Source organism: Lutra lutra, chromosome 13 (genome assembly GCF_902655055.1).
Source record: "Lutra lutra chromosome 13, mLutLut1.2, whole genome shotgun sequence".
Classification (NCBI taxonomy): Eukaryota; Metazoa; Chordata; class Mammalia; order Carnivora; family Mustelidae; genus Lutra; species Lutra lutra.
In genome coordinates this window covers 36,322,365-36,347,780 of record NC_062290.1, presented here as the reverse complement: position 1 = coordinate 36,347,780, position 25,416 = coordinate 36,322,365, and the positions used below count along the sequence as shown (strand labels likewise).

At 35.0% G+C, this 25,416-nt stretch overlaps 1 long non-coding RNA gene across 1 annotated transcript in view; it reads left to right on the top strand.

Annotated features, from left to right (window-relative positions):
* The window catches only part of LOC125084094 (uncharacterized), a 307,666-nt gene that overhangs the window by 261,707 nt on the left and 20,543 nt on the right, over positions 1 to 25,416 (top strand). The window contains exon 3 of the long non-coding RNA XR_007122471.1: positions 3,230 to 3,271. This is a non-coding gene — a long non-coding RNA (uncharacterized LOC125084094). The remainder of the gene's footprint in view (positions 1 to 3,229; positions 3,272 to 25,416) is intronic.

Sequence of the window (25,416 nt, the reverse complement as noted above, 5' to 3'; positions counted from 1 at the left end):
AGAGGAGTGGAAATACCATGACATATAGGGCTCAGACTGGTATAGTAAAAAACTTGATGACAAGTATCTAATCAATCTGGGTTTCATACATGGCTACATTACGTGCTAGATCAGCAGTGTTTAAATAGATTACTTGCAACTAAAATATTCTCTGTCAAGAACCTTGGCCAGAGTTAGCTCTCTTTTTCCTGGAAGATTCACTCTATGTAAATGATGTGATGTCATGATTTGGGAGGGTTTGTGATGCACTGAGGTAGGGGGAGGCTTGACCTCCTCTGCTAAAACAGTGTTTCTCAACTTCTGCACCTGACTGATCTTTTGGGCTGCACGAATCTTTTTTGTGGGGGGCAGCCCTGTGAATTACTGGATGTTTAACAGCATCCGTGGCCTCTAATCACTAGATGCTAGTAGCATCTGGTAGTGTCCCACCCCCATCTGTGACAACCAAAAATATCTCCAGAAATTGTTATATAGGGATGGGAGGAGGAAATCAGCCTTGGTTGAAAAACCCCAAGTTAAAACAATAAAATGATGTAAATAGGTCACTACCTCTTCTTCAGGTCCACCACCAGATCTGTAAAGATAACTTCTCATCAAAACATACTTTACCAAATATATTGTCTACCTTTCAGGTTTGGCATTTACCACTTTGCTTATTAAGGCTGTAGTTCTTTTCTTCTCCCTTTGCTATTATGTTCATTTTCTCTTATCAAGTCTTTTCTCCCCCTTTCTGAATTTACCCTATACTCAGTTAAACCAAACTTCAAAAATTATGTTCCTTCACTTTCCTCCTGCAACTTATTCCTATTTAAAGGAGAGCAGGCTCTGATCTGAAAAATCATAGCAAACAAACTTAATCCTATTTTTTAAAGCCCTGACTATCCCTAATGGCCAGGGAAATAGAGATTTTAGTAGCTGAAGATTGTCTGCTCTGTGAGTCCAACTCTGACTTTGTTCATACCATGTCTTCCTGTGATAAATTTCTTATAGCCTGGCAGTAACAATGGGTCTCCAGTTTTGTACTTTCTCTTTGCCACATACTTCTGCTCCCATGAATATTAGATAATTGGATTTTTGTTTGACCTGTGGAAAACTTTAAGTACCTCCCTGTCATTTAAGAAGATTTTCTGTTTGTCTAGTCATGCCAGACCACAAGTAAAACACAGAACATAGAATTACAGCTATTTACTAACCACTTAAAATCCCTTATTGAAAAAAAATGCCACTTTTACTTTGGTTTCTTTTATGACTCCTTCATGAATAAAGTTTGCATTCCATAGTTATGTTTCTCAATGGTTTCTTATAATTATAATTGGGCAAATATAATTATATTAAAATGTAAGAAATACAAATGGAGATTTTCATACTTGAGAGATGACTAGTAGACTAGAAATACCAACTGACATATTTTTTAAATATCCAAATTACTTCATATTTTTGAAGAATTTTTGAAGAATTTTTACTTTCAAATATTTTGTAGTTTTTAATAGTGAACATTTATTGGCTACTTATTATGTCCTAGGAAAAGTTTCTAAGCAATTTATTTGTATTAACTCATTTCGTCTTTACAACAACTTCACTGTAAGTAAAAACAAAAACAAAAACAAAAACAAAAAACTGAGGGTCAGAGAGGGTTATGTAAATTGTCTAAAGTCCAATGTGGCTAGTAATCCAGGGGCCAAGTTTCAAATCCAAGAAAAGTGAGGTTCCAGGTTTGGCCATACAATAAAGAAGATGGCCTAAAATTGTGGGGGGCGGGGGTCACATGCAAACATCATGCATATGTTATGCTTGAATTTGTGCACATGTCTAGTGTGCTTGAAGAATGGCTGAGGGTATATTTTGGCTTACCCAAAGGAATGGTTCCCTTACATTATCCAGGGACTCTTGAGGCATTTCCACATAACAATGAGAATCCTTTAACTGATAGTTTGGATTTGGTTTACTTGGTTATCCACTCAGGTGCCTTCTAGAGCTAAAGTTGTCTGGGTCTGTGAACTTTAAACATGAAAGAAAAACTTACTTTTATTTTTACCTTATGGATGCTATTTTTTTTATTTTTAAGATTTATTCATAGTAGAACTTTTATTCCAATATACTGGTAGAAATCAAAAATAAAATTAATTTCTTCTGATTTTTCTTCCCATATCTGGAAATTTCAAGCAGATAGAATGCCAAAAAATATGAACAATATCAGTGGTTCTTTGATTTTACATTTAATTGAAGTTCTTATAATTAGCATTATCACATTTGCAATGGGAGTTCTTAGATTAAAATCTGTGCTTTTATGTCGGTTGGGTGTCCATGTATTTGGAAATGTGACACTGTGTCTAATACAATAAAAAATAGAAGGAAATGATAGAAATATTGGTTTTAATGCAGCAATACGTGATTCAGTTTCCTCTTCTGATTTTTAAAATACTCAAGTTCATTTGAACATATTTAAATCTATTATCTGGAGGCGCCTGGGTGGCTCAGTGGGTTAAAGTCTCTGCCTTAGGCTCAGGTCAAGGTCCCAGAGTCCTGGAATCTAGCCCCACCCACATCGGGCTCTCTGCTCAGCAGGGAGCCTGCTTCCCTTCCTCTTTCTCTGCCTGCCTCTCTGCCTACTTGTGATCTCTGTCTGTCAAATAAATAAATAAAAATCTAAAAAAAAAAAATTAAATCTATTATCTGCACATACATTCTAGCTTCACTGCCTGAAAATTTGAAATATTATTACAGTGAAATGATTCTCTTAACTTTTAACTGTTGTTCCATTGCCATTTTTTGATGAACAAATATTATAGGACTTTTGTTATCATAAAACCTGCTTAACCTGCTTCCTCCTTCTTATTTGGAACATAATAATTTGCTTAGCATTTTTGAAAAATGTTGCCTGAATTTTTTCCTGAAATTGACTTTTATGTATCAGGAACTTAGTCTGCCTTTATGTTTCTTTCTAGGAAAGAAAAATGTTTATTTTAAGATACAAAAAAATAAAGTTCCTTTAGAGAACTTTATTGAAAAGTATATCAGAATATTTACATTTTGTCCTGTTCTTCTTAATAGACTAAAGCAAAATAATAAAGACAAAAACATAATATTTTTGAAGTTACTGGGCAGATAATAATATTAAGCAATGGTTGAGGTTTAAACCATTTTTTAAAAATTTTATGTGTTGGTATTTTTCAATCTGTTTGTTATAATAAGTATATTAATGAGAATATATATATATTTTTTACAATAGGTTCCTGTCCTGAGACCACAGCAGGATGTGCCTTGGACAAAGGTATGCACATTTAAAATATATTTCCAATGTTCTCCATAAGTAAAGTATATAAATAGAAATGTTATAATAATAAAAATATTATAAAAATTATTAGTGTAATGTGCTTATATATATGGAAGTATAGTACATGTTCATGTTTATGATATACTCTTCCATCTGTAGAACATGATACTAGTGAGAAAACATTAGAATCAAAAATCTGATAATTAAATAAATATCATTTCCTTATCACAGAGACCCTTAATTCATACAGCATATATTCAAAGAATAGTTATCACTAATGCCCTTGACAGTAAAACAATGGAACTATTTGAGGAAAGTTGTTTAACACAGTCTTTAGTGACTCTGATGATTAAATTATTGAAGGTAGGATATAAGCAAGTTAACTATTAGTTAAGAACTATCTAAGAATGTCTAAGTTTTGGGGGACCAGAGAGTGAAATTATTTTAAAATTCCAAGTTGATTGAAGAAGAAGATGCAAACAGCAAAATAAATAGAGCTTGGTTAAAAAGTATATAATTGCACTGCGGGAAAGATAATGGTGAGAGTGCACGGCCAGTACAGGATGCTTTTGATTCCCAAATGGAATGTTATTTTAAAAATGTGGACAAAGAACATTATAAATATCATGAATCATAATAACCTTGAATCCTGAGAGAGAGCTGAAAAGAATAGGTATACATTGAATTAAAAGTACGTAGTGGATGAAACAAGATGGGATTGGGAGGGAGACAAACCATAAGTGACTCTTAATCTCACAAAACAAACTGAGGGCTGCTGGGGGGAGGAGGGTTGGGGGAGGGGGTGGGGTTATGGACATTGGGGAGGGTATGTGCTATGGTGAGTGCTGTGAAGTGTGTAAACCTGGCGATTCACAGAACTGTACCCCTGGGGATAAAAATTATTATATGTTTATAAAAAATTAAAAAAAAATTTTTAAAAGTATGTAGTGGGAACTCCAGGAGTAAAGACAAAAGGAATTAAGATTCTCAGGGACTGTAAGGGAGAAAGATGAAGGAAGGAACTGGAAACTGATCCCACATACAGAAGCTATGAAAACCAGTCCTCTACGGAGGAAGTAGCAAGAAAAAATTGCTTAAAGTAGCACATAAGGAATGTGAGTTCTGGAATAAGATACTAAAAGAAGGATTGTCATTTCTTTGGAGGTATTTAAATAATGAATGGGTTCACAAATGTTTGCTTATAGTTTCTCTAAAACTTCTTAGATCATTTACCCTATTTTGAGTCTTTCCACCACACAATGAATTGGGTGAGGCAGTTCTTTGATTTTTTTGTGAGATAAAGTAATTTCATATTTCAAGGAAAGTTGAAAGTTGGTTTGTGCTTAGAAAAAATGTGGATATATAAATATATGATATCATTAATAATTGATAACCTATTTTATGCAAACATAATACTTGGGGAAATACACTTATATACTCATCTTTGTATTTTAAATTTGGCTCAAAACATACTGTATGTGTTCTGCCATGTTATCTCTATATGAAAAAATAAACTTCTATAAGCAAATCATATACATATATGAATAATTGAGATTTAAAAACTGAAACATACTTCTAGTTTTTTTTTAGTATGACTCGAGTCTATTTTTCATATATATGTATATGTATATATATGTATATATATATACACACTTTTTTTTTTTAATCTTAGTTACTTTCAGGCTCTATTCAGAGACTGGTGTGACTTTTGAATATCCATGTAAAATATGCCAGCCAATGTGCTCTGCCAGACAGAGAATGAATGGCTTCAGGCACAAATTTCTGTTGTGTCAAGGCTTTGGCGTGACATTTGACAGGGAACTAAATCAAACATAGCACAATGCAAATAATCATGGTTTCCCATAGATATGCAGCCTCAACTTCAAGCCTGCTGTTAGTCATTACTACTCTTTCCCTTGGTATTTTAGTACTTTTCCGGTAATAAACTGAAAACTATGGTATTTCCTGGTGCTCTCACAGTGCAAAGAAATAGGAAGATTGTGGCTTTGAAATTGGACCTTCCTATCTTTGAAGTGTGGTTCTGTCACTGACTAGTTGTGAAATCTTGGGTAGGCTATTTCTGATAAAAAACGAATATACTAATGCTTATCACAGGGGTTGCAAGGATATTAAAATGAGAAAATTGTCCTAAAGCACCTCTTCTACCTATTACATAATTAAATGCTATTTTACTTCTTCTGATGGGGTTTTGTGTTAGACTTTTTAATGATCATCTCAATCATTTTGTGAATGCAAGAGGATGACTCTAGTATACATTTTTAAGTTTCAGGGTGTGTAAGCATGTGCATAATATTTGTCTCCATCTTTGGGTAGACATTGTTTCTGGTGAAGGAAAAGTCGTTGCAAATTTCTTGATCTTTTTTTACATTTGCTTCCTTTTTTAAAGAGTTGCATGTGATACAAAGGACCTTTATGTTGCATAAGAGTGTCTGAATCTCCTTCATTTAATTTTAGGCTTTGTTAAAGTGTGCTCAAGGATAGAAAAACACATTGTAAAATGTAGATAGCTTAGCAAAACTGTATCTCCAGAGCATACCCACACTATCTTAGTTTAGTTCAGTAGCTCAGTTCAACTTCCTCCTGGGAAGTTATTATGTGTTATATGCACTGTGCTAGGTGCTAAAGATGTGAAGAAGAAAGAGATGTGTTCTCTGCCCGATAAGGACATTACAATCCTGGAAGAGAGAAGACACATAAACATATCATTTAATCAATTAATCAATCAATCAATTAATTAATTTTTCAAAGGATTTTTATTTATTTGAGAGAGAGAGTGTGAGCCAAGGGGAGGGGCAGATGGACAGGGAGAGGCAGACTTCCCACTGAGCAGGAAGACCAATGACACAGGGCTCCATCACAGGACCCTGAGATCATGACTGAACTGAAAGAAGATGCTTAACAGACTGTGCCCTCAGGCGCCCCCCCCATGTCATTGAAAGGGGAACCCTCTTACACTGTTGGTGGGAATGCAAACTGGTACAACCACTCTGGAAAACAGTTGGGAAGTTCCTAAAGATGTTAAAAATAGAGCTAGGCTATGACCCAGCGATCACACTACTAAGTATTTACCCTAAAGATAGAGATGTAGCAAAAAGAAGGGGTACATGCACCCTAATGTTCATAGGAGCAATGTCCACAATAGCCAAACTGTGAAAGGAACCGAGATGTCTTTCAACAGATGAATGGATAAAGAAGATGTGATTCATTTATACAGTGGAATACTACTCAGCCATCAGAAAGGATGATTATCTACCATTTACATTGACATGGATGGAACTGAAGTGTATTATGCTAAGTGAAATAAATCAATGGAAAGAAAGGCAATTATCACTAGGTTTCACTCATATGTGGAATATAAGAAATAGCATAGAGGATCAAAGGGGAAGGGAGGAGAAACTAATGGGAAGAAATCAGAGAGGGAGACAAACCATGAGAGACACTTGACTCGAGGAAACAACCTGAGGGTTGTGGAAAAGAAGGTGGGTGGGGGGATGGGGTAACTGGGTGATGAGAAGAGCACTGTGTGTTATGTACAACTAATGAATAATTGAACACTATATCAAAAACTAATGATGTACTATATGTTGGCAAGTTGAACATCATTTAAAAAAATGATGTTGTAACAGTACAAAGGAGAGATGCTAATGGAGTGCCATTAGAAAAGTCGTTTCAATCAATCTAGCTTCCTGGAGGAGTGGACACTTCAAGTATCTTGAAAAATGCTGATGAACTGGTCAGGTATCAGTCAAATACAGCAATGGGAGCACGGAAGTGGTCAAGAATAGGACTGTAACAGTGATGACAGTAATAAAAGTTTAGACTTGAAACTGGGAAGCGAAATTCTCCCACTTAGTTCTTCAAAGTATATATTTAAGATATATTTAGGAGGTGTTTTTTTTTTAATGAGACTAAGATTTATCATAGTGATATTTATAACATGGCATTAGGAAGCAAATTAACTATTAAATAATAGGGAAACTGAAATAAATTAAAAACTTTAGGAGAAGATATTTTACAGTTTCTGAAATTTATAATTTTGAAGATTATTTAAGGAGGATGTGTTCTTAAAAAGTAAGACAAATTGTAGGGGCGCCTGGGTGGCTCAGTGGGTTAAGCCGCTGCCTTCGGCTCAGGTCATGATCTCAGGGTCCTGGGATTGAGCCCCGCATCGGGCTCTCTGCTCAGCGGGGAGCCTGCTTCCTCCTCTCTCTCTACCTGCCTCTCTGCCTGCTTGTGATCTCTCTCTGTTAAATGAATAAATAAAATCTTTAAAAAGAAATAAATAAGACAAATTGTAAAATAGTGCTATAAGTACCGTACCTCTTTTATACATATGCTGTTGTACATATTTATTTAAAAAGACAGAATATTCAAATTATTATATATACGATGTCCTTTTGTTAGGGCAAAGGTTTCAAGAACACATAGATGACTATGAAGAAACCATTCAGCATTCATTAATAGTGATTATCTCTATGTAGTATACCTAGCTATATGTGTGATTTTTGCTTCCTTTTGAAACTTCGAAATATGTCTTACATTTTATACGACAAACATGATGAACACACTCTAATGTGGCTCCCATGAGTCCTGCCTCCTGATGTTCAGACCTTGAGTGTGGACAGAACCTTTGACTTGCTTTGACTTGCTTCCAACCAACAGCAAGTGATGAAGATGATAGCATTTCAGTCCTTTGATTATGTTACACTGATAGGTGTGTACAATTTGGATAGGTGCATAATGATATCTCACTGTAGTTTTAATTTTAATTTTTCTAATTTTTCTAATGACTAATAATTTTGAATATATTTTTATGTGCTTATGTGGCATCCGTGTATCTTCATTGATGAAGCGTCTCTTCATGTAGTTTATCTATTTTATAACTGGATAGTTTTTAAACTGTTAATTTTGAGAGCTCTTATGAGTAATGTATTGAATGTATATACATATTGGATGATGGAGAAGTTGAAGAGATATTGGCTGGAAATCTAGACAGGTAAGCAGTCAGGTTTTCATATTATTCTGAAGCCCTGAGGGGAAGTAATAAAGATTATAAGGCTTTGATAGTCAATATGGTGTAGGAGCACATCTTGAGGAGGATAATAACTTCAAGCCCTTGTTTGCCTGAAGCACAGAATGGTCCCTTACCCTCAAAAATTTTATTGTATGTTAATAAATAAAATGTTTCTCCATTCCCAGGATTTAAAATTTTATGTGTGTTCTCATTTATCATAGACCTTTTGTAGTACCAGAATTTGAGTATTTTCAATAAGATATAAAATTTTCAAGTGGGAAACTAAATTAAAGTTTTGGTGTGTGGCAAAGACACAGGGAGAGAAGAAATGTTTGATTTGGTTAAACAGATCTGGAACTCAGATTATCTACAGAAATAGGGTAGATATTTTGTAAAGAGTTCCTTCTCTAGATTGGTAAGAAAGTTCAGTTCAGAAGGCAAATCCATTATGTGTGGTGATACATCCATGGCAGTCCAGCAGACAGGGAAGGTTGGGAGTTTATCATGAGGAAATGTGCAATACCAGCTGAGAGGAGAAAAAAAAAGGAAGCAATATCTGAAAGTCTAGAAAGATTAGTGAATGTTGGTTAATTGAGGGCATCCAGTGGCAAAGTAACCATTCATCATTCAAGAGAGACGGTAACTATTTGAAGACATCTGTTTCATTTGCTTGTATTTGTAATAGACTGGGTTTATGCTCAAAATTGAAAATTAATATATACTGGTGTAAACTGAAATAAGTCCACTCAATTGAACAGGGACCAAGACATCCCCAACTGTATGAGCATTAAGCCTTTAGTTGCTGGATTGTGGGGGCTTCTGGAGGAGAGCCCAAGCCTGCAAAGGCAGTGAGAAAGAGGGAGCTTGAGTCATTGCCAGTCCAAGTTCTTTATTATTTTAATAATTAGTTCATTCAATACCAGAACAGACTGGCCAAATACAGCCTTGACTATATGTCTATTAGTAGAAGGTTTCAGATCAGGCTAAGAATAAAATGACTAAAGAAAAGGAGCAAGAAACCTGCTTGTTCAAAGATAAAAACTGGTAGAAGGGTTACTTTTGAAAACTACTTTACTATGGAGATCATCAAAATTGACTTGATGGAAGAGTCTGAAATACCAAAGGTATAAAACATGATCTTTTTTTCATTAAACACTATCTGCCATGCTTTGAGAAGCCTACTTCCTACTGGGTAGTATGCTTGCTACCTTCATCACATTTGGGGATCCTATAGCTTTTCAGCCACTTTTTGCTGTGACAAGGTCTTATATTTCTTGTTAAGAATTTTGATTATTTTAATGTTTCAGCCTCATATTTAATTCATAGATTCTCACCTTGCCTGGGTGCAGCCTAGACTTGATGTTCTAGCTGTTCTAAAGATGTTCGGGGTAGTAAGTGATGGGGATGAGTGGGAGTGAAGGAAGAGGAGGAGGGTACCAAATGCCCTGATTCCTCACATTTCTTCCTCCTTTTTTGTTATTTGTTTGGGTTGGAATAGGGGAAGTAGAAGTTACATTCCTCAGTAACTGTCCTCAGGCAAGTGGCTATCCATTTTCCATTGTTGTCACTGCTGCTTTATCTTCGGTTTTGAGTGTTTTCTACCAATCCGGAGCCCACTTCCTCCACAAATATGCTTTCGGTGTACTTCAGAACACTTTATATAGTTCTATATAGTTAACTTCTATATAGTTGCCTAGTGTGCCAGGCCTGACTGAGATTCAGCCTCTTTCCACCTCTCCTCACCTACCTCCTGTCAGGCTCCATATTATAGCCACATCACAGACTTCACATATGGAAAGATATGTGGTTCCCTGTTGCTCTTGATGACATAAGAATTGCCTTAAGCTAAAACTAAACATTAATTGAAACACACAGAAGTCAATTGAACAGGAGAGAGTCTACATTGAATGATGTATTTTTTTTTTAATAGGGAAAGGAACGGTGGTATTTTCTTTAGGAAAAATTAAGTCTAGTGTGGGAAACTGTGAAATAGACATAAACACGTGAGTGTATGTGTGGTGTGTGTGTAAAAATTATTTTTTGAATTTTTTCCATTTTGCTCCTGAAATGAGAGCTGAGTAGTTCAAATACAGCCTAAATGCATTTGCAATACACCCAACCAAGATTATTTGGGGAATTTTTCTCCAGAAGTGCTAGAGGTTCACCAGCAGAAATGGCAATGGGGATTATCCAATGTAAACCTTACCTAGCTGATAATCATTATAACTCAAAGAGATCAGCAATGGTACGGTACTATTAAGAACATCCAGGAAATGGTTTTACACGTGTTCTAGACTGTGTAAGGAGACAAGTGAAGCCAAAATAATGATGACAGGCTTGCTGAAAACAGGAGAGTCAGAATTCTTGGCTATGATGAGCAGGATAGTCAGGAACATATACATGTTCAGAAGGATAGGTATATAGGTATACCTTATGTTCTCCTTATGAAAATTCTGCAAGGTAGGAAGATCCATGTTTATTTGGGGAAACTGAGTCATAAAACACATAAGTAAATATGTGACAAGCAAAATTAATTTGCACTGATTCCAAATCCCCCATTCTTTATATGAAGTTACAATAGTTAATACAGAATACTGGAATAGAAGAATTGGGCTATAAGCTGGGTTTCATTAAAGAATAAATCATTATTTTATAATAAATCCTTGTTCTCAATTTCTGTTTTAGAAATTGTTTTGTTTTCTCTACTGAGAAAGATAACTGAAAAAAGAAAACCTCATAAGATTTATATAAAACATCCTTCTTTTTTCAAATTCAGGAAGTTAGTGTTCTCAGTTGCTTTTGAAAGACTTATTTAAGCCCAGAAGCTGCTGCACTTAAAATTGCAGAATGTTAAATCTACACTCCCCTATACATTTTGTGTTTTATCATAAAATTTAGTTATATGTGCACGTAGCAGAGCTATCATTTGCATGAAACTTAACTAAAAAGTAAATAGTAAATGTTTCAAATAGAATATAAAAGGTGTAATTGCTTAGTTCCTTTGCACTTCTACTCTTTCTATTATGAACAAGTGCTAAGGAAATGATCGCAAGGGGAATTCCAGGCAACTGTTCCATCTTTATTATATTGCCTGAATTCCTGTGAAGTTTTGCTGATATACTAAGTAGACCATCCAAGTGAAAATAATTCTATAATAAACATTATTTTCGGAGCTTTGAAGAAAACAGTTATTCCATAAAGGCATTTTATGAAACATGTCCTTGTAAAAACAAACACTCCAGGTAAAATGGGTTCCATGAAAAAAGTAATTTGAGAAACACTACTTACCACATCCCTGTATACCCAATCATCCTATGAGAGATTTAGCATGTTTATCAGCACAAGACCATGAATATTTCTGCAGCAAAAGCTATTAATTTTGTTTGCTTTAGCAAAATTTGAACTCAATATAGCCATGTGGGAGGCAGTATTTTGTAGCAGTCAAGAGAGTGTGGTCTCTGGGGTCAAAATCTGGGTTTAATTTCATTGTCCATTTTTTAAAATTGAGGTAAAATTTACATAATATAAAACTAACTATGTAAGGTGACTCATTCGTTGTTATTTAGTACATTAGCAATACATTCACAACCTCTATCTAATTCCAAAACATTTTTATCACTCCAAAAGGAGCCCTGTACTCATTAAGTAGTTGCTCCCCATTCCTCCAACCCACCCTGCTCCACTATGAGAAATCCTCTGAACATCTACTTACACTCCTTGAGACTCAGTTTTTCTCAGCGTTCCTAAAAAGACAGGAATGGCTTTCACCTTATATGGTAGGTGTAAGGATTCAGTAAAATAATCTATACAGCGTACCTAGAATACTGTAAGTATTAAATACATGTTTGATAAAAAGTTCAACTTATTTGGCCTTCTTTAGCATCCATGGAGTAATTGTTTGAGAAAGTACTTTAGAAAAAATGCTAATAGAAGTCTATAGAACAGGAAAAGACCTCTAAGAAGTATTAAAGCAAGGATTCCTTAGATGCTAATGAATCTCATTATGATTAGAATTAGAATTAGAATTAGAATTAAAATGAGCAGTCACGTTTATCTCTGTCTTTCCATATAATGTTTATGGCAAAAGTGGTTTAGAGGTAGAAGTTAGAGCAGGGAGGGACAGAAGTCCCCAGGAATTAAGACATGAATGAAGGAGATGAAACAGCTGACACTTACAATAACCTAAGTCTAATTATTTTCCTGTTGATTCCATGGATATTCATGATTATGAGATTTCTAAAAAGTGCCCTTGACATGGAAAAGCAACATGTAAAAATATAAAATTATCTATAAGCATATATTTATATTTATGTAAATGCATGCAAATTTAATTATAGGTACAATTTTATATAAATGGAATCATATTCTACAATAGGTGTATAGCTCTAGAAGAATTTTCACTGAAATAAGAGCAGTAATTGCCATGCTATATCAGAAATTCAGGTGTTTTTCATTTGCCTCTGTAATCTTTTCCATAATTTGAAATTTTCTACATGACTATATGCTATCTTACCAACAGAAACAAAGCAAAATGCTATATCCACTTAATAATAGAGACACATTACAATTAAATCTTGTTTGATATTTTTACCTGACTTGTCTTGATAATTGCTGGAAGACAAACCCTTAAGTGTCAAAATGATTCTGTGCCTGATGCACTTCCGCTCGGTTCCAGGTGGAGACAGAAGAAAGAATAAAGGAGTTTGTGGAGTCTTCCTTCTTTCTAGTTCAGTCTGTCCACATTAAAACAAAACAAAAAACGAAACTCCTTTCTCCCCCAAAACATAATTATATCATTAATTTATAATTCCTTTACAAATTCTACAAAATGTAATACACTCAGTGATTTTTAAAGGAAGAGAATAATTTATCACTCTTCACTACACAGGCAAGATTTATTTTCTGTTCCTAATCTTCAGTCTGTACTTTCTTCATTTGCTTCCTGAACAGGAGGTAACACAGGATGTAAGCTCCTGAAGTGGTTTTTAAACTTGAGTGTCTTCATAGGAATCCTCTGAGATTAAAATGCAAATTGATGGACCCCACCCCAGAGTTGCTTATTCTTGAGAACGAGGTCTGAGACTCTCCAGTTTACAGTAATCAAAATGATACTGAGGCATGGATTACACTTTGAGAAACATTGGAAGCTTGATAGCCCTCAATGGCTAAACAGCTTGCAAAACTGTGATTTAAAAAAAAATAATTTCTTCCAGTAATGTTTCTTCTAAAAGCATTCGTAATTCTTTTTAGCCCCTCTCCTTGAAAATGTGTTTGTTCAGGTAGAGCTTGACAGCTTATCCATCATAATAATCATATGGGCTATCCCCAAATGCCAAATGCAGAAACGATCAAACAATCTACTTTTTTATTTCATTTCTTTATAGAATAAATATAATCCAATTGCTTATGACAAGTGAAAGAATCAAGTCTTCAATTATATTTTGTTATTAGATTGATGTGATTTCACCAAAATAGTTTTGTTTGCAATAAATTATTTAGTACACAGTATGAAATAGCAATATAATATTTAATTTATATACTATCTATAGTTTAGGATTTTTCTTTAAACTGTCTCAGATGTGCTAACACATTTTCCCCTAAACACCTCTGAGAAGCAGATAAGAACTGCTATTACCACCAATTGCAAAGAGATTGAATCATTGAGTTATTAAGTGGAAGAGGGTCATGGAGTCAGTGACTAAGTCAGAACAAACACTTCATCTTCTAACTCCTTGATCAGTAATTTTCTCAACAAATCCTGTTGTGTATATCTCTACCTGTAAGAGTTTACAAGTCATTCAATTTCCTGAGAGATTCTTCATTATGGACATATGAGAATTTATACCTTCTAGAAGGTTGAGACCTGGAAGTGGAAAATCATATTGAAGACAAGTCCTTACTTTTCAAAGATAACTTAAAAAAAAAAAATTCCTTGAATGTCCTTGCCACTATTCCTATTTCACAGAGTACTTCATTCATTCATTCATTCATTCATTCACTCACTCATTCAGTCAAGGAACTGATATTTACTGAGCACATGTAATGTGTCTAACACTGCAAGTAAACAGGACATTATCTTTGTCTTGAGTTTGTGCAGTCTACTAAAGAAACAGACACACATACAAATGTATGATTTAACAGTTGCTCTCTTGGAACTAGGTATTATGTGCAAAGTGGCTTAGGGGAAGAATCCCTGAATCCTTTTCTTCTCAGAAATTAGGAAATTTGAGCTAGGATTTGAAGGAAGGGCAAGAATTTACATGGATTCAATGTGAGAATAGGGGCATGGTCAGAGGGAAAACTTGAAACATAATGTAGTTGTATCCCATCTAAGATATAAGAGCAGATTCCTGGATTCAAAATTCAGAGGGCAAATAAATACATTTATAATTTTTGGAGGGCATTTACACCACATTGGAATCCTCATTTTTGGAACCTGCCATTTTCCAAAGAGAACAATGTGGATCATACTCAGAGAAATGACCCTTAACACCATGAGCTTTCCCCATTAAAAACGTTATCTTTCTGGCAGCCATACTGACTTAGAAAACTAGATTTCTCTTTGTTATACAATGTATACAAGCAAACACAAAAGAAAGCTAGTGTTTTTAAAAGGTAAAACTAAACTTCCTAGGCTGGTCTTGTATGCTTCAGCCTGAAGGGTATTTTTGCAACCAAGTAAGAAGCCCTCAAAATGTAATGGAAACACTGACAGACACTTAACTATACCAGCTCTGGTGGGTACAGCCATAATTCACTTCATAATACAAATTGATATGTTGTCCAGAGGGTTCCCTGCATTGGTGTTATTGAGTGTCTTTTGAAAAGTTCTGGTTCTGGGCTATGAAGCTGTAAAATGAAACTGAATGATTCTCTCTGAAATAGTTTCTGAACGGGGCCCCTCAATTATGGTAGTGCTATCCTTAAGGCAGGCAACATGGAGATGTCCTATGAGGACGGGAAATATAAAAATAATAAACCAAAGTGAAAACAAACGATGAAACAAAGTTTGTTGTATTAAGTCTAATGTTTCTTCCCACAAGGTCTACTTAAAAGCTGAGTACACCAGAGATGAAAAAGGGCAGCTTGTTTTAAGTGGGGTTGGTTGTTAAGCAGTTAGGAGTACACTCTGTATTTGCAAAATTATGTGGCGGGCCAAAGTTTAGCCATCCCTGTGATCTTGATGCCCTAAGTGTCCTATGTGTTTTATAATATAATGCAAATGACTTCAATCTGAATTAGCCACATTTCCAAATACCATTTAGGGCTTTAAAGTCTTGTCCTAGAAAGGTCTTGCCAGGCCACGTTTAATGGATCTTCTAAACAATGTAAAAAGATTTCTCTAAATATGTTACACAGCTTATAATTTTAGTGTAAAAATAATTGTCTACTGTCCCCAATAGTGCTCCCTTCCCATATGCAATTTTTGAGGCTTTTTATTGAAAATGTTATAATGTCACTTTCTTCTCTTTCAATCGGAATTCTTCCAACCTTGGTCTTAAGATTCCAAGTGCAGAGTTGGGGTTCTGACAAGTAGTAAAACTCCACAGAATTCAGAACATAACACATAATCCTGAAAGACACACTCAATTTTCACTAGGAAATTAGGAGACAAGGATTCTAGTGCCAGCTTTTCCAATGTGAACTATATAGCCTTGAATTCACTATAACCTTGATGGGCCTCAATTTGCTCATCTCTAAAATGAAAGTCACAGACTACCTCTTCACATCCTTTAATGCTGTTCCATAATACCATTTAAGCATGCTAATGAATTGCTTTAAATATTGAAGTCCACATTATACCTTATGGAAAAGCAAAACTGGCAAGATTTTCCTCTCAATTACTTGTGCTAATAGGGGCCAAAATGGCATGGATACTTTAAATTCACAGATAATCCCCAAACTTCAATTTAGCTAAATGTTCCAACCTCCTCTCCTGCCAAACCATTTACAGGGGATTCAAATAATTAGCACACACTGGCATGAGATTTGTCTCCTTTAAAATTCCTGCCTTCCCTATTGCCTTACCACTAGGAAATTTTGATACCTAAATCCCCCCACCACCCCACCAAAAATATATGAGAAGTAAATCAAGTACAGCTTGTTGCATGACTACTTATCAGTTATGGCTCAAAATATTCCAACACTGTTACTATTAATAACAATTTATAAAGGGCTTATCCTATGTCAGGTATATTAGAAATCATAGTGCCTGATCACTTTGTCAGGTAGCCTGTTAATTTCCTAGGGCTGCCATTACCAAGTTCCACAAGCTGAGTGGCTTAAACACCAAGGAATTTATTGTCTCACAGTTCTGGAGACTAGAAGTCTGAAATTAAGGCATCAGGAGAACTGGTGTCTTCTAAGGGTTGTGATGCAGAATCAATTTCAGGCCTCTTTCCCAGCTTCTGGTGTTTGTTTGTTTGTTTGTTAGCAATTTTCTGGCACCTTTGACTTGTAGATGTGTTTCTCTGGTCTCTGCTTTTGTCTTCACATAGAGGTCTCTCTGTGTCTCTGTCTTTCACATGGTGTTATTTTCATAAGGACACCATTCATATTGGATTAGGGGCTCATCCTACTCCAATGTGACTTTGTTTTAACTGTATTACTTCTGTAAAAGACCCTATTTCTAAATAAGGTTACATTTGGATGTACTGGGATTTAGAAGTACATATATGTACTTTTATGGTGGGACACAACTCAATCTGTAAGAGGAAAGTATTATGCTTACTTTTTAGATAAAGTGGCTAAGGTTACAGTGTTGAATTAATTTTCCCAAGGCCACAGAACCAGTCAATGGTGGAGCTTTGATTCACATTCAGATTTTATGGTTTCATTTATTGTTTAGCAAATTATCTCGGTACTTGAAAAGTTCTGTCAGTCTCCCAGGGCTAAGAATATTAAACATATTCTTTTGGATAATTCCGGTATTACAGAGGATTCATCAACAATGACCAACATCCAAGATTCATTGATGGCACCAAGGCTCACTATGCACTTGTCAGTGTTGATACTGGACCCCAAGTAATCTTGAATTGCATGTATATAATAACCTTGAGAAATCTAATAATGGAGGCCCCTTGTAAAAAAGATTTTCTAGTGAAATATAATTGACATACAACAATTGTTTCTGGTGTACAACATAATTGACATTTGTATACATTACAAAATGATCACCATAGTAAGCCTAGTACCATCTGTCTCCATTCAAAGTTACAACTATTTTTTTTGTGATGAAAACTTAAGATTTACTTTCTTAGCAACTTTCAAATGTACAATATAATGTTACTGACTGTAGTTACCATACTATACATTAATTCTTATGACCTGTTTTCTTATAAATCAAAATTCATACCTCTTAATCATCTTAACCCATTTGCCCACTTCCTTATCCCCCTCCCCCTTGGCAGCTCTCAATGTATTCTCTGTATCTATGTGAATTTTGTTTTGTTTGTTCATTGGTTTTGTTTTTTAAATTCCACATATAAGTAAAATTATACAGCATTTATTTTCCTGTCTGACTTACTTCATTTAGCATAATACCTTAAAGATTCCATGTTGTTGCAAATGGAAAGACTTCATTCTTATTTTGACTGAATAGTATTCCATTTTAATTATTTATATATATGTGTATGTGTGGGTATATATGTGTGTGTGTATGTATATATACATATATATATATCTTTCACATCGTCTTTATCTTTTCATGCATCAGTGGACACTTAGGTCATTTCTGAATCTTGGTATCTTAAATTATGCTATATATATATATGTGTGTGTGTGTATATATATATACACACATATATATATATATATCTCACATCATCTTTATCCATTCATACATCAATGTACACTTAGGTTGTTTCTGAATCTTGGTATTGTAAATAATGCTGCAATGAATATAGGGAAACATATATCTTTTTGATTTAGTGTTTTGTTTTCTTTGGATAAATATCTAGAGGTAAAATTGCTGTCTCATGTGGTAGTTCTATTTTTAATTTTTTGAGGAACTTCCACACTATTTTCCCTAGCAGCTGCACTAATTTTTATTCTTAACAGTAGTGCACAATTGTTCCTTATACTCCACATCTTCACCAACACTTGGTATTTCTTGTCTTTTTGTTAGTAGTCATTTTGCCAGGTGTGACATGGTATCTGATTGCTTTGATTTGCAATTCCTGGTGATTAGTGATGTTTAGCATCTTTTCTCTTGTCTTTTGGCCACATGTATGTCTTCTTCGGAAAAATATCTATTTAAATCTTGTGTCCACTTTTTAATTGGATTGTTTTTGTTGCTATTGAATTTCTTTCATCAATGCCTTATGTTTTTCAGTTACATTACAAGTTTTTACCATCTTGATTAAATTTACTCCTAAGTATTTTATTTTTTTGAACAATTATAAAGGGGATTGTTTTCTTTCTTTCTTTTTTTTTAAAGATTTTATTTATTTGACAGACAAAGATCACAAGTAGGCAGAGAGGCAGGCAGAGAAAGAGGGAAGCAAGCTCCCTGCTGAGCAGAGAGCCTGATGTGGGGCTCGATCCCAGGACCCTGGGACCATGACCCAAGCCAAAAGCAGAGGCTTTAACCCACTGAGCCACCCAGGTGCCCCAAGGGGATTGTTTTCTAATTTCTCATTTGGATAATTTGTTCTTAGTGTATAAAATACAATAGATTCTTGTATATTCATTTTGTATCCTGCAAATTTATTGAATTTGCTTCTCCTAAAAGTTTTTTGATGTTGTCTTTAGGGTTTTCTGTATATAAAATTATGTCATCTGAAGATACTGATAGTTTTACATCTGCCTTTTCAGTTTAGAGGCCTTTTCCTTCCTAATTGCTCTGGTTGAAATTTCCAATACCCTTTTGAATAAAAGTGGTGAGAGTGAGAAAAATATTTTTAGACATTCAGTAATTACTTAGTAAGTAATTGGTAAATGGCACCTAGCAGGATTATTTTGTTTTATTGTGTGCTTTTGTGTGTGTGTATTGTGTGTGTGTGTGTGTGTGTTTGTATTTCATTTAAGATCCACTCTCCTATGGCAGGAAAGGGATAATTAACATTCAGCAGTTATATAAGAAGTTGCATTTATAGGTCAGTTAGCTGTCATCATATTTTTGATCTTTTCTCCCCATTTTGCTTTATGGCGCTTAAGAGATTGGCCCTTGTGAAACTGGCTGGCTGCCCATTAACCTTAGTTCTTGTGAAACTTGGCTCTACCCTTAGTGCCTTTAGTTACTATCCTGTACATAAGTGGATGAGATAGAAACTTAGGAATTGGAGGGAGCAGAGGGCTTCGGGAAAGGGAAAGAAATACACAGGTGTAATGATTAGGATGAATAGGAAAGATTCCATTAGGTCCTTGAGTCTCTGGGAGTCCTCAGGTTCCTCCAACAAATAACCCTTATTTTTTAATAGTTTACCAAAATAATCCCTCACTTTAAAATATCTTCACAGTGTTTGGATAATATAACTGATATTTTGCTATATAGGGAATTACTTATGTTATTTTTTAAGTGAAAAACTGTGGGAAGTTAAAGAGACAATTAGTTATTAACAATTTAATATGAATTATTATGTTCAGCCTTTGCTTTACAGAGCACTCACTGAGATTAGTTACAGTGAAATAAGTTGAGGTTTTGATGCATGAGTTGGGAAAAGGAAGAGATAAGTAGATAGGGAATGTGTTTACTCAACGAATAGAGTTTATTGTGGAGGCATTTTGGTTTGTGTATGGCTATCTCTTCGTATTGACAACTTTATATAAACTAGACTTATGATCTTTTTTGGTTTGTTTTATAATTGAAGAAAAGCAAATTTTTTTGTGAGAGTTATTAGCATTTTTTTATTTATGAAATTTCAATATCAGATACATGGAATACATAATTGTTAGAATAAATTTAAATGTCTAAATAATTATCATCTTTGATTGCACTTAGAATATGCATTGGAAGATGAATTAGGGAGTTGACATAATGGCAAATTCTTTGCAATTTGTTTTAGTAATGGTTGGTAAACCAGGAGTAACATTAAGTAAAACAGATTTACATTAATCATACAAAGGGTAATTTTTCACAGTTGTTATCAATTAAAATACTAATTTCCAAAATCCCATAGCTGCTTCTTATGAAGTGCTGCGCATGTAATTTCATACACAGTAGTCAACCTATCAATACCCTTTATTATTTCACATAGGTCATCAAAATTGTTGCTGGTTATCTGAAGTGACTTTAGCTGAATCCAACTTTAAGTGATTCCTCCTCCACCTTCTCCTCCTCCTCCTCCTTCTCCTCTTCTTCCCAGTTCTCCTCCTATACTTAATCTTCCTCTTCTCTTCCTCTTAATGGATAAGAAATAGAAGGAGGAAGAATACTAAATTAAGAGCAGTTCTAATAACTTTACTCCTAACTTTTGTCATAGGACTTTTCCAAATGAGCTGTCAGACCCAATATAAATCCAGTCCTGAGGTCTTTCTTCCTCCAAAAAAATTAGAACACACAAATGATATATTATTAAAAAAATCATACCTCATCCACTGACTGTGAGATGTATACACTCTGTAGATTCTATATAGAATATTGTCTTGTTATGGAGTCTTAAAAGGAATTAAGACTGTTAAACAATGACTGATCTGATAGTAATAAATATTTGGTAATGTCATTATTATACTCACTGCTGCTAGGGTTTAGGGAATTGATAAATAATACCCTGTTATTCCCCTCCTGAGTTTAAAATCAACTCAGAATTAAGGCCCAGGAGACAGACAAATGGAGGTCAAGTAGCCAGTTTTCTTATAAATAGGATTAGAAAATGTGGTTTTAAATGTGTAGGCAAATTGACTGAATACTCCACCACTAAGTTAAGCAGACTTTCCAATTTAGTCATTGGCACGAGGAACAACCAAATGCCTCCTCAGCAAGGCCAACTTGACCCCTTTAAGTTTATTGCATGGCATCAGAGAAATTGACTGACATGGGAGGACTAAGAAGCACTGAAAGAGGCAAGACACCAGAAGGTACTCAACTAGATGTGCTCCACGCCTTCTGCCGAACTTTGGGAACAGTGGAGTTGGGAGAAGGCCATGTGGGTTGCTCTAATGCAGACCCTCATGAAAACAAGAGACAAAGGACAGAGGGAAGAGTCTATTCAACATCCTCTATATAGTGGTTCTCTTAGCCTATTGAGTTTTCCCACACTACTCTTTTCTTCCTTCACAAATTATTACTGTTCATGTTGTCATTACAGATTAAAATATTATGTGGAAAATGAATATCTATATAAAAATAATAATAGAATGTCTCTGATATAAGAAACATCAGGGGCACCTGGGTGGCTCAGTGGGTTAAAGCCTCTGCCTTCGGTTCAGATCATGATCCCAGGTCCTGGAATTGAGCCCCGCATTGGGCTCCCTGCTCAGTGGGGAGCCTGCTTCCTCATCTCTCTCTCTCTCTCTCTCTCTCTGCCTGCCTCTCACCCTACTTGAGATCTCTGTCTGTCAAATAAATAAATAAAATCTTAAAAAAAAAGAAACCTCAAATATGGAGAGTATAATTTTTCCATTATTGAATTCCTAGAATTTGATTAAAATTCCCCTAATTGAATCACCGTGCTCTGTGAAAATCCAAATAAAAAACCAAAATTGCTTAGTTAAGTCCAGAGAATTAAAGTCCAAAATCAAAATTTTTGCTCAGCCAGCCACCAGTAATACTTGTGATACCATTCGATAAAATTAGGTGTAGTTCCTTCAGTATTTCAGAAGAACTCTTGATTTTCCCTATAGTTTTTATTAAGTATATATCCCTTATAATTAATTACTTAGTTTGCTCAGTTTTTGAACATTAAGGAAATTGAATAATGCCTGACATAATCTTCTGTCTTGTATTTTTGCTAGCCTTGGTTCTATACATCTTTTAATATGTGTAGCTGTAGTTCATTGACAGCAGATGCCACATTTTATTATTCTCTTCCTTGGATCATTGCTTCTTTTTATTGTTCTTGTTATTAACAATTAGTTAATAACAATATTGTTGCTAACAATATTCAGGCAATTATTCAAGAATTCTTTTAGTATGGGATCTTACTTTTTAAAAAGTACAGTGAATTAATAGGACACACAGTATTATTGCAGCACATGTTTTATATGTACCAATGCAATATCCTACAGGATTGACTGGTCAGTCATGGAGGAGGGATGAAATGTCTAGGAATGTCTTGATGGGATCATGGCCTTGCTATAATGGCAGTCAGTCAACGCAGTTATCTATTTTCTAAGACCTGTGAACTCATGCAGTATCTTTTCTTTCGTAAGCTGAATCGTGAATACCATACTGACCACATTTTAGGGAACTCCAGCTGTTGATACATTCCTTTCTTACAGAGTGTCATTTGAAACTTTCTAGACATTTTGCTGAATTTAGAAACTTGTAAAGTTTAGTCAATTACCAGGTATAAGCTGAGGTGATGTCTTTCCCAAGTGGCATATTCAAAACCTTTTAATTTGGGTTTTTCACTTGAGTCCTGGATCTCTGGAGTCCCAATGCTGTAATGAATGTGAATCCATCTTGTGACATGGTTCATACACTCTCTTGTGTGTGCACTCATGTTATGTGAGCACTCATATTAAGTTCTGAGCTGCAGCAAAAGCTAACAAGAACACTAGATATGGAAATGCTTCAACCTGTGAAACATGCCTTCCGGGAAGGGTTCATCTTCTAACTCCCATGTGTTCCATCTGGAAAATCAACTTGATCTGAAACTGTTGGTAGTCCTGAGGAATGTGACCCCAGTGGTCTGGTCAAACCTGCTACCACTGCCACAAACTACTCCCCAGAATGCTCTATCTTTTCCAGACCTTGAAAAACTTCTATCCCTTTACAGACATCACAAACTTCTTTATTTTTATAATACCTTTTATAATACCCATTCAGGGAATGGAGGTGTTGCTAGTGTTCTATTTCCTGCTGTGTTGTTCTCTTACACATTTTTGCAAGGGAGACTTAGCTGAGTGCTTAACTGTTCAACCTGTTAAAACTTCTCTAACACTTAAAGGACTAATATTGGTTGCAGGTTCAGAATGTTCTGTTTCCTTTTTTCAACACTTTGTTTTGTGGTTCAGGAATTTGCTTTGATTGTATACTTCTCTATATTTGCTTTTTGGTCTTATGACAGTTAAAAATTAAATGAGTACAGTAACTGTCAAAAGGAAGGGGTTTTTAAACATATATTGTCCAACTTTACCTCCTGAAGTTCAATAACTCTGTCCAAGGCATATGCTCCTACAGAGAACTTAACTGAGGCAGCGGCTCGAAATATTCTCTCCTCCTCAGGATTCTTGTTTGCTATGCTTCATCTTTTCTGTGCCTTGTCTTATTCCACTTCTCATCTAACTTCTCAAACAGAACCCTTAATGACTAAGGAGCACATATCTCAATCTATTATAAATTATGCCAACTTAGTAAATACCAATTTATGAAACTAACTTTACGAAGTTTGAAGAATCCTATGCTTATGCCAAACTTCCTGGTGTTTTCCTCTCAATCCTGCCCAAATTTTCACATGAGAATTGGTCTAATAAACTACATCTTGAAGAGGTAGTTTTCCAACAGTGCTACTCTACCTTTGGATCTCCTCGCACCTTTCAATGAGATGCATATTTATTTTTTCCCAAGAAGATAGTTTGATCTCTATGCAACCTTGCCTTTCAAAAAAGAAAGGCAAATTTATTTGGGTATAAGGAACTTTCTCGTTTAATAACAATTAAACTATATTTCCCCCTAAAACCCTTTTACAGAAAAGTTTGACCTGGGCATACCTTCTCTTTCACTTACATATATTTATTTTACTCTTTAAGATCACAACCTATCTCTTAAGAACAATCTTTCTCTTCTTCTAGGTCAGGCTATTTTATTTTTTTCTTTCATAATCCCATATTAAAATTGACTGAAGTAGATTTTAAAAAGTGCTGCAGAGTTTCTCTTAGATTTTTCTGAGTAAACTGTTTCTTGGAGTATTCTTACAAAAACTTAAAAAAAAAATTTCCAAAGTCCATTGGGTTCCTTCTTTCTTTCTTTCTTCCTTTCTTTCTTTCTTTCTTTCTTTCTTTCTTTCTTTCTTTCTTTCTTTCTGAGACATAGTGTGAGCAGAAGGCTGGGGGTGGGGAGGGGCAGAGAGAGAGGAAGAATGAGAATCTTAAGCAGGCTCTGGTCTTGATATGAGGACCCTGAGATCATGACCTGAGCTGAAATCCAGAGTCAGATGTTTAACTAACTTAGCCACTCAGGTGCCCCTTTTTTTCTGTCTCAACTAAAAATGATGGTCTATTTTCTTTATAATAAAGTTCTTCCATTTTTTATTTGTTTGTTATTAAAGCCAATTATTATATTGTGCTGGAAGTTACCTCTCAGTCTCTAGTTAGCAAATCTAAAGTCATTTTATGGCTGTGTATAAGTGATATGGAATGATTTGAGCTTACATATCATTGACATAAATTAAAAAAAAAAATCGCCTTTCTACAGCTCCTTTCCCTGCATGCATTTTGGAGGAACAAATCCTGGAGAACTGTTGTAACATTCAGCTACTTCACCACACCAAATGCAAAGTCACTTTGAAGGGGATGGAACAGTGAAATTTAGGAATTGAAAAAAAAGTCCATTATGGCTAGGGCATAAAGTTGGAGAAGAAATTAAGGCCAGAAAATCAGGCAAAGGGGTAGGTCATACCAGCTCATAAAGACTCTGGTAAGGACTATGAGCAAATTTGAGTTGAGAATCTTCAGAAAATTCGTGCAGGAGAATGAAACAGCTAAAATCTTAGGAGAAGAATTATGATATGTAAACAAATAAAAATCAGGGATATACTGCTGAAGGAAACATCAATTTGTCCTGCTATGATGGGGAAATTGAGGGAATGAAACCTTGCTAATGGATAGCTATTTTCATTAGAGTCTTTTGCTTCATCTTGGTGTCTGTGTGCATTCTCCAGGACCACATAGCCTTTTATCCAGATATTGTGCAGGAACTGAGATCCATCCAATATGATTTGAATAGTGATAGTGATTTAAGAAAGTGAAATTGAATAAGATGAGGTTTTGCAAATTCTGATTTCAT